This window comes from Anabrus simplex, chromosome 1 (genome assembly GCF_040414725.1).
Source record: "Anabrus simplex isolate iqAnaSimp1 chromosome 1, ASM4041472v1, whole genome shotgun sequence".
In the NCBI taxonomy this organism is placed as follows: Eukaryota; Metazoa; Arthropoda; class Insecta; order Orthoptera; family Tettigoniidae; genus Anabrus; species Anabrus simplex.
In genome coordinates this window covers 395127179-395145014 of record NC_090265.1, presented here as the reverse complement: position 1 = coordinate 395145014, position 17836 = coordinate 395127179, and positions in this window count along the sequence as shown.

Below are 17836 nucleotides of genomic sequence, written 5' to 3'. Positions count from 1 at the left end.
ACTCTGGAAGATTGGAAGGCAAAGGCTTGCACTATTCCTAATCTCGGCAGTAAGAGGGATAGAGTAGTTACCTGGACCAAAAATACGCCTGTTGTGAATAAAGTCACAGCGGCAATGTCTGGGAGAAAAATGTTTGTAGACTTGTAAAAAAAAGAAGTACCACGATTAATACAGAGAAGTGTGTGGAAAATATTAAGCATTTTTCCGATAATGATACGATAGAAATATTAACGCCATCCTCGTTCCTCACGACACAAAGACCTTAGTGTACTGTTTTTCCTCACATCGCCTTAAAGCCTGGTTCTCATATTCCAAAATATCACGTCTTTGTCCCACCTGAGAATCTCCACGGAAGTCACTTTGCGGGCTATGACAAGAGGATGAAATTTGGTACTGAAATTTTAATTGCAGCAACTGATTTTATCATATATTGAAACACAAAATCTTCCTTGGTAAGTTATTCCAATCCCTAACTCCGCTTCCTATAAACGATAATTTGCCCCAATTGCCTCTTAAATTCCAACTTTATCTTCATATTGTGATCTCTCCTACTTTTAAAGACACTACTTAAACTTATTCGTCTACTGATGTCATAACCCGCCATCCCTCCACTAACAGCTCGGAACATATCACTTAGTCGAGCAGCTCGTCTCCTTTCTCCCAAGTCTTCCCAGCCCAAACTTTGCAACATTTTTGTAACGCTACTCTTTTGTCGTAAATCACCCAGAACAAATCGAGCTGCTTTTCTTTTGATTTTTTCCAGTTCTTGAATCAGGTAATCCTGGTGAGGGTCTCATACACTGGAACCATACTCTAGTTGGGGTCTTACCAGAGACTTATATGCCCTCTCCTTTACATCCTTACTACAAACCCTAAATACCCTCATAACCATGTGCAGAGATCTGTACCCTTTATTTACAATCATATGTATGTGATTACGCCAACGTTTCTATGCCATGTCAACAAAAGTGTCGCTGACTTACCCCAAAATTTTATAGTCGTAAGAATTGCAAGATACGCATTATGAGAACAATGCTCCTACCTTCGGTGACGCTACCGTGTGTAAGTAACTGGTTATGTTGATCAAGTAGATAAATTAAACTATAAGAACAAGAAGTAAAAATAATATTCTAATACGGTATTTGAGACAAGTCATCTTCTTCTTCTTCTTCTTCTTCTTCTTCTTCTTCTTAGTGTCTTAGTGATCGCTCAAGTCTAGAGTGTGGCTCTGTGTAAAGGAGGCGGAGGCACCTCATCCATCTTCTAGAGGTCCACCAGCTCAAGGTAATGGCAGTTCCAACTTAACTATGTGATAGTCTGTGAAAGCTAGCTCGAGGGGAAGGATTCAGGCTTAGACGAAACCCCAGTCAAAGACAGAGGAAACCCGTTTAAACCACGGCGCCGTTTGTACCTATTGTACATGGAGGTAGTGTTCTGGCACACAATAATAACATGAAAAAGAGTATAGATAAATGACGAACACTGGTTGCCTGGTTACCGCGGTGTCAGTTTTCAGTCCACGCAAAATTGTCTGCGTTAAACTGATGACACTGTTTCCAGATAGACCGCCAGCCCAAAAACATAACCATGTTTTCTCAATCATACAGGTCATCGGACAGGCCTTATTAGTCATAAATGGGGATGATAGAACACAGTACCGTATCTCAAATCAATTACACACGTGAGCTACAAAATCAGGAAATGAACTTTAAGATCCGATGCTGTTAAAGGTGATCATAATCTATAATGTAGGTGCTTGCAATATCCATGAGTCTATTAATCTCGCTGTGACTTTCACCATATACAGTAACTGGATCTGTTGATCAATTGGAGAAATTAAACTACAAGGACAAGAAGTAATAATTTCGTGTGGCTATTTCTAGCCGAATGCAGCCCTTGTTAGGCAGACCCTCCGATGGGGGTGGGCGGCATCTGCCATGTGTAGGTAACTGCGTGTTATTGTGGTGGAGGATGGTGTTATGTGTGGTGTGCGAGTTGCAGGGATGTCGGGGATAACACAAACACCCAGCCCCCGGGTCACTGGAATTAACCAATGAAGGTTAAAATCCCCGACCCAGCCGGGAATCGAACCCGGGATGCTCTGAACCGAAGGCCAGTACGCTAACCATTCAGCCAACGAGTCGGTCCAATACGGTGTTTGAGACAAGCCATATTCTTCTTCTTCTTCTTCTTCTTCTTCTTCTTCTTCTTTATCTGTTTACCCTCCAGTGTCGGTTTTTCCCTTGGACTCAGCGAGGAATCCCACCTCTACCGCCTCAAGTGCAGTGTCCTGGAGCTTCAAACTCTGGGTCAGGGATACAACTTGGGAGGATGACCAGTACCTCGCCCAGGCGGCCACACGTGCTATGCTCAACAGGGGCCTTGCGGGGGGATGGGAAGTTTGGAAGGGATAGACAATGGGAGAGGGAATGAAGCGGCCGTGGCCTTAAATTGACTACCATCCCGGCATTTGCATGGGGGGAAAGTGGGAAACCACGGAAAACCACTTCGAGGATGGCTGAGGTGGGAATCGAACCCACCTCTACTCATTTGACCTCCCGAACTGAGTGGACCACGTTCCAGCCCTCGTACCAGCTGTGAGCTCGCATCCGGGAGATAGTGGGTTCGAATCCCACTGCCGGCAGCCCTGAAGATGGTTTTCTGTGGTTTCCCATTTTCACACCAGGCAAATGCTGGGGCTGTACCTAAATTAAGGCCACGGCCACTTCCTTCCCATTCCTAGGCCTTTCCTGCCCGATCGTCGCCATAAGACCTAACTATGTCGGTGCGACGTAAAGCAAATAGCAAAAAAAAAAAAAAAAAAGACATGTACACTATAACTTTTTCAATCTCAGCAAAAACTAAACAGGGTGCAGTAGATCATGTAAAAGAGAGATATTTGGGGGGGGGAGGGAGGAATTACCATGTAGACATGGTACATTTTACTTAGAACCAAGGCTCATGACTTAACCAACAAAGAAAATAATGCAGGGTCGTTTAGCGTACCATATAGTTAACCACTGTGGTTGTGCCCGTCATTGACCTACTAGTTTCTATGAAGCACAGCAATAATAATATCTAGCGGAGATGAGAGGTAGCAATCAATTAACAGTAGTTAATTTAATGTTATTGTTGATTAGTTTGACGGGCACCCTCTGAGGATTTGTGGTAGGGTGTGAGCCTCCAAATCCCAAGAACACAGGTTTAAAATTACTTAGGTTCTTTGCAATTATGTCAGTCTGAGTTGCCTTTAACAAATAGCTGCCATGATTTAAAGTAAGTTTAGTTCGAAAACTTTCTAAAAAATATATATATTTTCAAAATATCAGGAAGAAACCACTTCAATTCACATCTTAGACTCCCCCCTTCCTCCTTAACTACCACAGTGCCAGTCAGCCCAGTATATGTTAATACAATTGCAAATTTATGTCAGGTTTTGTGAATGTACATGTTCTGCCGTTTTCACGTGGTGCTAAAACAAACGAACAACGAAACAGAAATCAAACAATTTAGTCAATTAAGATTATGTCACGTCAAAACGCATATTTTATTTATGGATCGATCTACCAAAAATTAATTGGATAAAAATTGTTCAAAATATTTCCCCTACAACTTTTGTTATAAGTACTTCTGTTGCAAAATTTAAGCATTGTGGAAATATGTGCAAAATAATCAGGATTGCCCTCTAAACCGCCTTACTTAGGAATAGTGTAATAGTTTGTAACGTAGTTTTCTTTCTGGTGTGACATCTACTCAAATTGCAACTTTCATACCACTATTTCCAGTACAGGTAGACCTGACGTGATAGGTCTGCTTCCGATAAACAACCAACCAATTAGACAACGATTAAAGTGAAGTTGGAATTGATCATTATACATCGTGCTCAAGATAGAACGATGTATTAGCTGAAAATTCGAAACGAACAGACAGATATAGAATTCAATTTCGCCTGCACACATTTAAAGAAGCATGCAAACTTTTATTATAATTCTTCATCGACATTATAATATAGGAAATGTCATTTCTGTGCACTGGAGCAGACATGTATTAGACGTGTTGTTCTAGGTCAGGAAGGAGATCAGTGCATCACCAGTCGACCTCTGACCGGCTCTCATTAAGATGGGGAGTGGGATGAGTTAGACAATAAATTGGGAAGGAAGTGTCCACCGTCTTTGAGACGAGCATCCATCGTTCCTGAATCTGTCTTGGAGTTACATGACGGGTGAAGTCACATAATGACCCTTTAGAATCTCAAATCACAGAGCTGGAATACCGACAATCATTATTATTACTAATAGTTGTGATATCCGTCTTCGCTCGATCTAACGATTACGAAGGCTCTGAATTTTTCTGAAAGTCCCTCGCCTTATAACATAGGACAGATCTTTCTTTCTTCAGTTCTTTCTTTCTTAAACCATTAACCCTTCAGAGTTGATTTTCCCCTCGGACTCAGTGAAGGATCCCACATCTACCTCCTCAAGGGCAGTGTCCTGGAGCCTGAGACTTTGGGTCGGGGTATACAACTAGGAAGGAGGACCAGTACCTCGCCTAGGGCAGCCTCACCTGCTATGCTGAGCAAGGGCGTTGTGGGGGATGGGGAAGATCGGAAGGGATAGACAAGGAAGAGGGAAGTAAGCGACCGTGACCTGAAGTTAAGTACCATCCCAGCATTTGCCTGGAGGAGAAGTGGTCACAGATGTATAAATTCTCCAATGGAATAAGGCAAATTTATATCGAACTTAAATAACAAATCCCGTCCTCTGTTATGATAGAATGCAATGGTTGGACGGGGTACATGAAATATCTGTGGAAATTGAAAGGACAGAGGAAATAGAACCCAAGAATATTAACACACACACCTAGAATAGCATCCGGTAAACTGAAAATTACACGGTCCTTCAAGGACAACCTACATAAAGCTACGCAACCATAGGCGATGTAAATTTAAGGGACCCAAGAACACAACCTAGTAGAGCAGTAGAAAAGGGGTAGTGTATAGAGCACTAAGCAATCTATCATGTGTAAGAAGAAAAAAAGCAAGGGTCACCCTTGCGTTAATTCTACTGACTTATACGATATTTTCCTTAACATAAACTGTATCCAAAGCGCCAGTAAGCAGCCCCTGTAAAGGCAACTTATTCGTGACGAGGACATAGACATTGCCCTTCTTCAAGAAGTGGCTACTGATGATTTACAAGACAACACACAGATACAATTCTGCTTCTAAACTCCCATGTAATTAGTGTCCGCATTAAATATCTACTAATAGTAATCATTTATGCACCATCGGGCCCGAACGAAAGACTCAAACACGAAACTTTTTTAAAAATGCAGAAATCTTACCCCTTATTCAATAATTCAAAGGCGATATTATCCTTGGTGGAAATATTAATGGCGTAATTTCACCAAAAGACCAAAGTGGTAAATTTCAAAACTGCCCTCCCTTAGCTGCGCTGGTAAAAGTTTTACAATTAGAAGATACGTGTGAATTGAAAAGATCAAACACCCGTGGGTACACACAATTTTACAACACGGGAGATTTCGTTTGGAGAGAATTTACACAAGTAAACATTTAAGAGGAGCTACGCGAAGTTGATCTATGCCCAATGGAATTCTCGAATCACTATGCCTACATATGTAAGATAAGACAATCAGCTATGGAGCCAGTGGCGGAAGAGGTACCTGAAAATTAAACGACACATCAAGAAGGATTAAAAATTCTCACTAGAGACAAGCAATGCAACAATGAAGGGATTCCTTCCATATATCACCTTATTCGAGCATGTCGGAGGAGCTGATGGAAATATATATACATCAGTTTACCACCCATGAAGAACAAATTGTCAAATACCACCAACGCATACAAGAAACACTCGAAGACTTGTATGTATAAGGAGTAGTAGCACACACTGATCACCAAGACCATTCTTTGATAGAATACGTGGAAGGATTCAGCACTATAAACAAGATAGCCTGACGGCTGAGTTAACAGCAGAATATCAAGCAATCAAACAGAGGGAATCAAATAAGTCACCACGAACAGAGGGACTGAGGAAAGAATTCAAAGACGAAATTGTCTCGGTAGTAACTTTTTTGCTAGTGGCTTTACGTCGCACCGACACAGATAGGTCTTATGGCGACGATGGGATATGAAAGGCTTAGGAGTTGGAAGGAAGCAGACGTGGCCTTAATTAAAGTACAGCCCCAACATTTGCCTGGTATGAAAATGGGAAACAACGGAAAACCATCTTCAGGGCTGCCGACAGTGGTATTCGAACCCACTATCTTCCGGATGCAAGCTCACAGCCATGCGCCCCTAACCGCACGGCCAACTCGCCCGGTGTCTCGGCAGTAAACAACGTCCTGGAATATGTAAGGAATATCGAAAGGATGAAGGAAGGTCAAATAGTTCTGATGCCAAAGAAATTAAAACCAAAGACAACAGCCGACTTTAGACCTATCACACTCCTTAATTTTGACAATACCGAGTGAGTTGGCCGTGCGGTAAGGGCCGCGCAGCTGTAGTTTGCATTCGGAAGAACTTCACTGTCGGCAGCCCTGAAGATGGTTTTCCGTGGTTTCCCATTTTCACACCAGGAAAATGCTGGGGCTGTACCTTAATTAAGGCCACGGCCACTTTCTTCCCACTCCTAGCCTCTCCTATCCCATCGTAGCCATAAGACCTATCTGTGTCAGTGTGACGTAAAGCCAATAATAAAACAATTGACTATAAATTACTCACCCGATGCTTGAAACAAAGGTTCACCAATTTCTTAGAAGACGTAACATCCAAACAACAGTCAGGGTAGAAGTATTCTATACACCATCAGTGCCATTTAAGATATGATTAGTAAATCACTAGTAGAGAACAAACAGATACAGCCTATCTCCTTGAATTTTGATCACACATTTGATAGCGTCAACCATGGATAGTTGGAATCCGGATAGCTCCAGCAGTGGGTTGGTATACATGGCAAGGATCACTGTTTCGCATCGCAAGATCCACACTCACGCTAGCTAAATCTGAAGGAGGTCCAGATTAAAAGCAAAAGTGCTTTTCTTATTACGAAATCTGAGAATGATGCAAGAGGCAGAACACCGTAGATCAAACCGTTTCTTAATGAAACTAAGTGACCCTCAAGATCTCATCTTATTCGCAGACATAACATCGAAGAAATGTTGTAAGTATGTGCTCACATAGCAGCATCAAGCCCCTAAAATAGTTAAGACAGCGATGTTATGAACTGGTACCGAGTCTGGAGGAACATCTCAAATCGCATTCCCCCTGAAATAGCAAGTGACACTTGGCATACATTAATTTACGATATCATTCCGACGAATAGCAAACTCCATCGCATCCATATGCAAGATAATGAAACGTGTGGGTTTTGTCGGTCACTTAGGGATACAATCCAGCATAGATTTGTCTCAATGTGATATCTCACAACAGGCGTAGAGTGAATTTAAAGTGAAACTACAGCATATTATCAGTCTTCTTCTTCTTCTTTTCCTGCCGCTTTTTCCCACACCTGTGGGGTCGCGGGTGCGAACTGCGTCGCACATGTGGATTTGGCCCTGTTTTTACGGCCGGATGCCCTTCCTGACGCCAACCCTCTATGGAGGGATGTAAGCACTATTGCGTGTTTCTGTGGTGGTTGGTAGTGTAGTGTGTTGTCTGAATATGATGAGGAGAGTGTTGGGACGGACATATACACCCAGTCCCCGAGCCAGAAGAATTAATCAGAAGCGATTAAAATCCCCGACCCGGCCGGGAATCGAACCCGGGACCCTCTGAACCGAAGGCCAGTACGCTGACCATTCAGCCAACGAGTCGGACATAAATCAGTCTAAGATCTATATTTCATCCGAGTGGATTATTCGACCTACATTTAGCTAGAGACCAGCTCAGCTAACAACACTGTAATGTCCCTTTGGAGATGAGGGTGGGGGATGTAGCTCGTCTCACACCGCATGTAGGCCCTACCGTGTGTTACAAGCCAAAAGACCCTACACTAAACAAGAATATTTGCAGACATCAGTGTTAGTTATATAAAGCCATCGATTCTGCCAAGAAAATATTATATGTTGGGGAGTATGTTAATCAAATTATAGAAATCTCTTTTCTTTTTGTTGCTTTACATCGCACCGACACAGACAGGTCTTATGGCGACGATGGGACAGGAAAGAGCTCGGAGTGGGAAGGAAGCGGCCGTGGCCTTAACAAGGTACAGCCCCAGCATTTACCTTGTGTGAAAATGGGGAACCACGGAAAACCATCCTCAGGGCTACCGACAGTAGGGTTCGAATCCACTATTTCCCGAATACTGGATACTGGCCGCATTTAAGCGACTCCAGCTATCAAGCTCTGGAGAAATATTTTAACAAAGCGACTGTTATTCAATGCGTTAAATAATATATCATCTTTCTATGTTAATATGTTTAGAAACAAGTAATGAATCAATTTGAAGAGGAACATAGCTGATTTTTGGTGGGTTTCTGCTTTTAAGGTCGACTGTACACATTGGCTCAGGAAAAGTCACGCCTATTCCAAGAACGCAGGTAATCTGTAAGTGGATAGAGTCAGTTCCACTTTCACCTCTAGATGTGTAATTTCTCCTTCTAAAAGCCTGCTACATATCCACTTCAGTCGAAGTCCATCACATTGCATTCTCTTTAATTTGAGGGTCTGAGTAGGTGACGAGTCTCTTATAAGCTGTCCGAGCTTGCCCCTCACCCCGGATTGCCTATGTACGTCTGACAATATCCTGACCGACAGATTTGTGTTATACTTCGTGAAAGTCCATACTTTTAGCACTGAAAAAGGGTGTAGACAAGAAAGTTTTGAATATATTATTTTAGGATGATCTGTAGTACAAAAGTCAGCGACTTTCCCTGGAAAGGAGTACATTTACACGGAATTAATACTCGAAACACTCCACGAATTACCATCTCATGTGAGTCTTATGATGGGATCAATGTAGAATTGATGATGTGAACAAAAAGATATATTAGTACTGCATACATAGGACAATTCCCCCAGAATAGTGTATATTTATTAGGACTTTCCTCTCTAAGCTTCTTCTTAAGTGTCTTGAACTTACTGCAAAAGTTAAGCATAATCATTACGTCCACAATTACCAACATTAACCGGCTCCGCGGTGTAGGGTTAGCGTGCCTGCCTCTTACCCGGAAGCCCCGTGTTCGATCCCAGCCATGTCAGGGACTTTTACCTGGATCTGAGGGTTGGTTTGAGGTCCACGTGATTACAATTGAGGAGCTATCTGACGGTGAGATAGCGGCCGCGGTCTAGAAAGCCAAGAATAACGGCCGAGAGATACGTTAAGTTGCCAACATAAAGTAATACCGTCTAAAATTGTTTACAATTACTCTTGAAGTATCATGAGGCAGACCCGTAACGATACTAGCAATATAACTTCAATATGAAATGTAACTCGCGACACAGTAATAGATCTACAAGACTAAGAGATCAACAGATCATTCTTAGTGCTCTCGTATATACAGTACTTGCTGAAATATTAATATCGTGAGCATAAAAATATATACAAAATAACTGAAACAAAGTCAAGAATTACCTTTTTGGAGACTGAAACCATTTTTATATTTTCTAGGGTAACTGTAATCCATGACATTGTCAATTCATCATCATCATCATCATCATCATCTGTTTACCCTCCAGGTTCGGTTTTTCCCTCGGACTTAGCGAGGGATCCCACCTCTACCGCCTCAAGGGCAGTGTCCTGGGGCTTCAGACTCTTGGTCGGGGGATACAACTGGGGAGTATGACCAGTACCTCGCCCAGGCGGCCTCACCTGCTATGCTGAACAGGGGCCTTGTGGAGGGATGGGAAGATTGGAAGGGATAGGCAAGGAAGAGGGAAGGAAGTGGCCGTGGCCTTAAGTTAGGTACCATCCCGGCATTCGCCTGGAGGAGAAGTGGGAAACCACGGAAAACCACTGCCAGGATGGCTGAGGTGGGAATCGAACCCACCTCTACTCAGTTGACCTCCCGAGGCTGAATGGACCCCGTTCCAGCCCTCATACCACTTTTCAAATTTCGTGGCAGAGCCGGGAATCGAACCCGGGCCTCCGGGGGTGGCAGCTAATCACGCTAACCACTACACCACAGAGGCGGACCATTGTCAATTACCAATTATTATTCTCAGTCCCACTTTCACTTCTTCTAACAAAGGGGCATTCCCTACTCGTCGCCATAGATTTCGCTCAAATTTATAAAACATATAGGGCTTGGCTAGAAATGAAAGTACCCGAAGTGGGAACTCCAGATGGCCAAGCGTATAGAAAATAAAAATAAAAATTTTGACGCAGCTCTCGCACCGTATAAGCTACTTACGTTACAGCGCCCGCCGAGCAGTAGGTGGCGTAGGGATAAAAGCTTGGGCTAGTAATTCGATGGTCGTGGGTTCGACTCGCCATGTAGAGACTGTTTTTTTTCTGTCAACTTTCATATTATTCATTATCCAATTAAGCAAAGAGGTGAATAATTCATTTTATTTATTCATTTATACGCAAAAGACATAGAAAAGGTAAAAAATTTGGATTTCATTGCCAGACTTTCTTCTACCTGCATCAAAAATCTATTGTTTGTGTACAGCCGCCAAGAGCAACCTTCACTTGTCAGGTGAAAACGAATCTTACAGCGAAACGACTATTCACGTTTAAGGCGCATTCCGCAAAGAGGGGAGATAGCCAATAAAGGAGAAAAAAGAATTATTTCTGTTTGAACACGTCGGGAAAGTTCGCAATTGCAAAATTTTCTACAATTATGCGCTCATTAAAAAATGACGTCCTATATGCCTTTTGCATATAAATAAAATAAAATAAAATAAAATAAAATAAAATAAAACAAATGAATAATATAAAAGTTGAGGGGGGGAAAAGACAGTCCCCACACGTGGAGTCGAACCCACGACTATCGAATTACTTATCCGACCTCTTGCCGCTACGCCAACAACTACTCACCGTGCACACTAACGGAAGTAGCTTATACGGTGCGAGAGCCGCGTCAACATTTTTATTCTTATTTTTATTTTCTATACGCTTGGCCATCTGGAGTTCCCACTTCGGGTATTTTCATTTCTAGTCAAGCCCTGCATGTTCTATAAATTTGAGTGAAATCGGCGGTGACGAGTAGGAATGCTCCCTTGTAAGTACCACCGCACAGTGCTGAACTGTCAAATTAGTTTACTTTCAAATAATTCCAGAGCGATCGGTGTTGTCATTATTGCATGCATAGATTTGAGTTATTCATTCATTCATTCATCATCTGTTTACCCTCCAGGTTCGGTTTTTCCCTCGGACTGAGCGAGGGATCCCACCTCTACCGCCTCAAGGGCAGTGTCCTGGAGCTTCAGACTCTTGGTCGGGGGATACAACTGGGGAGTATGACCAGTAGCTCGCCCAGGCGGCCTCACCTGCTATGCTGAACAGGGGCCTTGTGGAGGGATGGGAAGATTGGAAGGGATAGACAAGGAAGAGGGAAGGAAGCGGCCGTGGCCTTAAGTTAGGTACCATCCCGGCATTTGCCTGGAGGAGAAGTGGGAAACCACGGAAAACCACTTCCAGGATGGCTGAGGGGGAATCGAACCCACCTCTACTCAGTTGACCTCCCGAGGCTGAGTGGACCCCGTTCCAGCCCTCGTACCACTTTTCAAATTTCGTGGCAGAGCCGGGAATCGAACCCGGGCCTCCGGGGGTGGCAGCTAATCACGCTAACCACTACACCACAGAGGCGGACTGAGTTATACGTTACCGTAACGTAATTAGATACTTTGGGATTGTATAGGAGCAGGAGGCTACCTGCATGTAGCACATTTTGTTAAAGACGACACCTATACTAACACGATGAACCTCAAGGTATATTGCATTAGCTGTCATTACAGCCTCATTTCATGAGTTAGAAATGACACTGTCAACAGTTACGAGTACAAAGAGTCAAAGTGCGTATTTTCAATAGATATGAGCTGAACTGAGCATATCTTGAAATGTGGTACCATATTAGTGCTTGTAAAGAATAAGTGTGAGCAGAATCCAAGATATCCCACTTTCACACCAGGCAAATGCTGGGCCTGTACCTTAATTCAAGGCCACGGCCATTACCTTTCCAATCCCTTTCCCATCCCTCCGTCGCCGAAAACCTTCGATGTGTTAGTGCGACATTGAACAAGTAGCAAAAAAATAGAAAAGAAAGAAAGAATCCAAGAATGACGGAATGGTACGAGTCCTACAGCTGCCAATTTGCATTCAGGAGAAAGTGAATTCGAAACTCACCATCGGAAGACTTCAAGATTGTTTTCATTGGTTTTCCATATGCAAAACAAACAAACCAACAAGCAGACAAAGAAATAAACTACAGCCCTGATGGACCTTGGCCTACCAAGTCGGAAGGCCTGCAGATTACGAGGTGACGCGTGATTAGCGCGACTAATCCTCTCAGCCATTATCCTTGGCCCATTTTCACTCCAGAAAAAAGTCGGGTCTGTACCTTAATTAAGACAACGAACATTTCCAAGTTTATCCCTTCTATATCTCATCGTCACCGGAAGCCTGGGTTTGTGCGACACTCAACGTGTTGAAAAAATCGGACATAAGTACTTTCTATATGGTCGGTCATAATTCATAAAGGCTCGAATTCGGACTATGCATTATATCTGTTGTTGTGAAACATGCATCGTTTAGAGCATGTAATTAAAGTGCAGACAAATTAAAATACGTAGCATGACTTTCAGAAACTGACCCATTTTAAAACTAGTCTCATTGAATCATGTAATAACATGGTAGAGGCCCACAAAACGTATACTTGCATGCAGAAAATCTAGGCCATATAGAAACGGTGACTTAGGTTTGTGATGACATGTCTATAAGCCCTGTCCTTGCAGTAACAACCTCGTTCCCTCTCTTACCCACTTCCAGCAACATGATCGACAAGTTACTTACCTCCCCCAACATATCACCCCTCCCTCGAGGTCGAGTCTCTAATAACAACAGAATGTTATGTTGGAAAACTGGAATTGACCTAAAGAGTAAAGTAAGTAAGAACAGGTACAACAAACGAACAATAACCTTATTATTATTATTATTATTATTATTATTATTATTATTATTATTATTATTATTATTATTATTATTATTAGACTATTATTTATGTGTTTACGTTCCAGGGTCGGTTTTTCCCTCGGACTCAGCGAGGAATCCCACCTCTACCGCCTCAAGGGCAGTGTCCTGAAACTTCAGACTCTGGGGCGGGCGATACAACTGGGGAGGATGACCAGTACCTCGCCCAGGTGGCCTCACCTGCTATGCTGAATAGGGGCCTTGTGGGGGATGGGAAGATTGTAAAGGATAGACAAAGAAGAGGGAAGGAAGCGGCCGTGGTCTTAAGTTCGGTACCATCCCGGCATTTGCCTGGAGGAAAAGTGGGAAACCACGGAAAACCACTTCCAGTATGGCTGAAGTGGGCATCGAACCCACCTCTGCGAACATTAGCCTACAGGGTTAAAATCAGACACTACAGCACCGTAATAAAACGAGGGTTTCTGTATGGCTTGAAGTGCCTAACACCGAATAAGAAAGGGGAACTATAGGAAATCGGAAAAAAGGAAAGAGAAATATGTAGAAAAATTCTAGGACCACTGAGGGATACTGATGGGATATAGAAGAAAAGAAAAAGCAAAGACCTTTATAGACACACTGAAAATATAACTATCTGAATGTGGAAACGAAGGTTATGGACATCTGGTAAAAGTAAACTCGTGTCCTCATCCCGAGGTGGTGCAGCTCTTTTCAGGCACACCCCCATTGGAGGTGAGCTGCATGTACCATTTCAACCACATACCAGCCCTCCTGCCATTCTTAAATTTCTGGTGAGAATGGACGAAAAACGACTGACGAAGAATATCTCTAAGTACGTCGTAGGACAGATGGCTACAACGAAGAGGTCGGAAGAGGTCAAGAGAGATTCTGAGGAAATGTAGATATAATCAACGACAGAAAGGAGTTGAGATGCCGAATTGACATCATCAAGACATTCGAAGAGAAGCCACCAAAATGTAGGCCCAAATGAATAATATCCGAGGAGCAGAAAAAGATCAGAAGTGAAAGAATGAAGAGGATCTGGGAGAGACGAAGAAGAAGAAGAGGCAGAAGAAGAAGAAGAGATTGACTCGATAACCTTAGGTTCTATGTGGTCCAAAAAAGCAAAGTCATCTCCGTACAGGGCATGAAGGCCCTTGGAGGGGTGGAAGGTAAGGGCTTCCACTATCCTTAACCTCGGCACTTGCTGGGGTGGAGTGGTTGACTCTACGCCCGGCCGCCTTTGCCCCCTGGAATTAACCTGGTAATCATTTTTTGTGTTGGCTGAGTGAACCTCAGGGCCATATGCACCACCGGAAGTGGAAATCTCGTTTCTTAAATTTTACGACTTGATTCGAGCCCACGTCCTTCCGGGGGAGCCGAGCACGCCTTTGCCGCCTCGGCCAGGCAGCCTCCCTCCATGTGGGCCACAGTTGGCCAAATTCGGATAATTAAAAAGAATATTATATTAGAGTAATCCAGCTCTCCGTATTTATTCCGATGATAGCAAATTTCATTAAAAGAGGCCATTTCCGTACACTCTTCATTTCACATCGTTCGCTGGTTTAATTTTCTTTCACTGAATTTACTTCAAGCCAGTCACAGGGAGAAGCAGGAAGGGCTGGATGGAGTCAGGTGTTATTGGGTATATGTGGAAACTTCACGGAATATAAACACTACAGCGATCTACGGGAATCTATCTTCTATATAAATAAAATTGTTCGTGTCTGTTTGTCTGTTTGTCTGTCTGTTTGTCTGTTCCACCATCACGTCGAAACGGCTGGATAGACCTCAACCAAACTTCATATTTAGAGTATACTCATCCCGGGGAAGGTTTCGATATGCATATCATTTTAAAATCTTTGAAAACACGGGGGGTTTATAGGAAAACCAGAATGGTTTTTCCACCATCACGTCGAAACGGCTGGATAGATCTCAACCAAACTTCATATTTAGAGTATACTCCTCCCGGGGAAGATTTCGATATGCATATCATTTTAAAATCTTTGAATACACGGGGGGTTTATAGGAAAACCAGAATGATTTTTCCACCATCACGTCGAAACGGCTGGATAGATCTCAACCAAATTTCATATTTAGAGTATACTCATCCCGGGGAAGGTTTCAATATGCATATCATTTTAAAATCTTTGAATACACCGGGGGTTTATAGGAAAACCAGAATGGTTTTTCCACCATCACGTCGAAACGGCTGGGTAGATCTCAATCAAACTTCATATTTAGAGTATACTCCTCCCGGGGAAGGTTTCGATGTGCATATCATTTTAAAATCTTTGAATACACGGGGGGTTTATAGGAAAACCAGAATGTTTTTTTCCACCATCACGTCGAAACGGCTCGATAGATCTCAACCAAACTTCATATTTAGAGTATACTCCTCCCGGGGAAGGTTTCGATATGCATATCATTTTAAAATCTTTGAATACACGGGGGGTTTATAGGAAAACCAGAATGGTTTTTCCACCATCACGTCGAAACGGCTGGATAGATCTCAACCAAATTTCATATTTAGAGTATACTCCTCCCGGGGAAGGTTTCGATATGCATATCATTTTAAAATCTTTGAATACACGGGGGTTTTAACCAGAATGGTTTTCCCACCATCACGTCGAAACGGCTGGATAGATCTCAACCAAACTTCATATTTAGAGTATACTCCTCCCGGGGAAGGTTTCGATATGCATATCATTTTAAAATCTTTGAATACACGGGGGTTTATAGGAAAACCAGAATGGTTTTTCCACCATCACGTCGAAACGGCTGGATAGATCTCAACCAAACTTCATATTTAGAGTATACTCCTCCCGGGGAAGGTTTCGATATGCATATCATTTTAAAATCTTTGAAATACACGGGGGGTTTATAGGAAAACCAGAATGTTTTTTCCACCATCACGTCGAAACGGCTGGATAGATCTCAACCAAATTTCATATTTAGAGTATACTCATCCCGGGGAAGGTTTTGATATGCATATCATTTTAAAATCTTTGAATACACGGGTGTTTATAGGAAAACCAGAATGGTTTTTCCACCATCACGTCGAAACGGCTGGATAGATCTCAACCAAACTTCATATTTAGAGTATACACCTCCCGGGGAAGGTTTCGATATGCATATCATTTTAAAATCTTTGAATACACGGGGGGTTTATGGGAAAACCAGAATGGTTTTTCCACCATCACGTCGAAACGGCTGGATAGATCTCAACCAAATTTATATTTAGAGTATACTCATCCCGGGGGAGGTTTCGATATGCATATCATTTTAAAATCTTTGAATAGACGGGGGTTTATAGGAAAACCAGAATGGTTTTTCCACCATCACGTCGAAACGGCTCGATAGATCTCAACTAAACTTCATATTTAGAGTATACTCCTCCCGGGGAAGGTTTCGATATGCATATCATTTTAAAACCTTTGAATACACGGGGGGTTTATAGGAAAACCAGAATGGTTTTTCCACCATCACGTCGAAACGGCTCGATAGATCTCAACCAAATTTCATATTTAGAGTATACTCATCCCGGGGAAGGTTTCGATATGCATATCATTTTAAAATCTTTGAATACACGGGGGTTTATAGGAAAACCAGAATGGTTTTTCCACCATCACGTCGAAACGGCTGGATACATCTCAACCAAATTTCATATTTGGAGTATACTCATCCCGGGGAAGGTTTCCATATGCATATCATTTTAAAATCTTTGAATAGACGGGGGTTTATAGGAAAACCAGAATGGTTTTTCCACCATCACGTCGAAACGGCTCGATAGATCTCAACCAAATTTCATATTTAGAGTATACTCATCCCGGGGAAGGTTTCGACATGCATATCATTTTAAAATCTTTGAATAGACGGGGGTTTATAGGAAAACCAGAATGGTTTTTCCACCATCACGTCGAAACGGCTCGATAGATCTCAACTCAACTTCATATTGCGAGTATACTCATCCCGGGGAAGGTTTCAATATGCATATCATTTTAAAATCTTTGAATAGACGGGGGGTTTATAGGAAAACCAGAATGGTTTTCCTCCATTTTCTCTTATACTATTGATTTTCTGTAAGCTTCGTTTACCGTACGTGAAACGTCTCTTCATTATAAACAACTTTCGTTATGTTCATAATTTACCTTACTCTTTACATGACGGAGAAATTTACAATTTTCTGCTGGTACCATGCTCTGCATTGAGTGACCGACAGACCGACAACGAACCTACAGGTTACCATGGCAACGTCTCTGATTGCATGCCAGCAGGGAAGTAACGTATTGCCATTTTCCTCATCATGCTTTTAAATTCGTGGTTGTTCCTTAGGTAGAAGGCAAGAGAGGCGTCAATCGGCCTATCTGCGGGATATTGGCGGAGTATCGTTGGATGTTATAACCGCCTTCGAATAGATTAAGTAATAATACCATTAGTCATCTTATTATTATTTGTTTACCTAGGAATCAATGGACCTAAATTTCTCCTCTGTTACCGCTTTATTATATCCATAACTCACACTAGCATAATTTATTGAGGGGCATTTGATTTTCCAATACATTAACTTGGCATTTACATATTTGTCGTTATCAGGCTGTCCTCAGTTATAATCCATTTTCTATTACTTTCAACTTTCTTAACTGTATTATTTTCTTCCTTAATTACGCCGTATGTACGCGAGTGCTACAAACTACTGGATGTATTTCCACCAATACTCATATTTA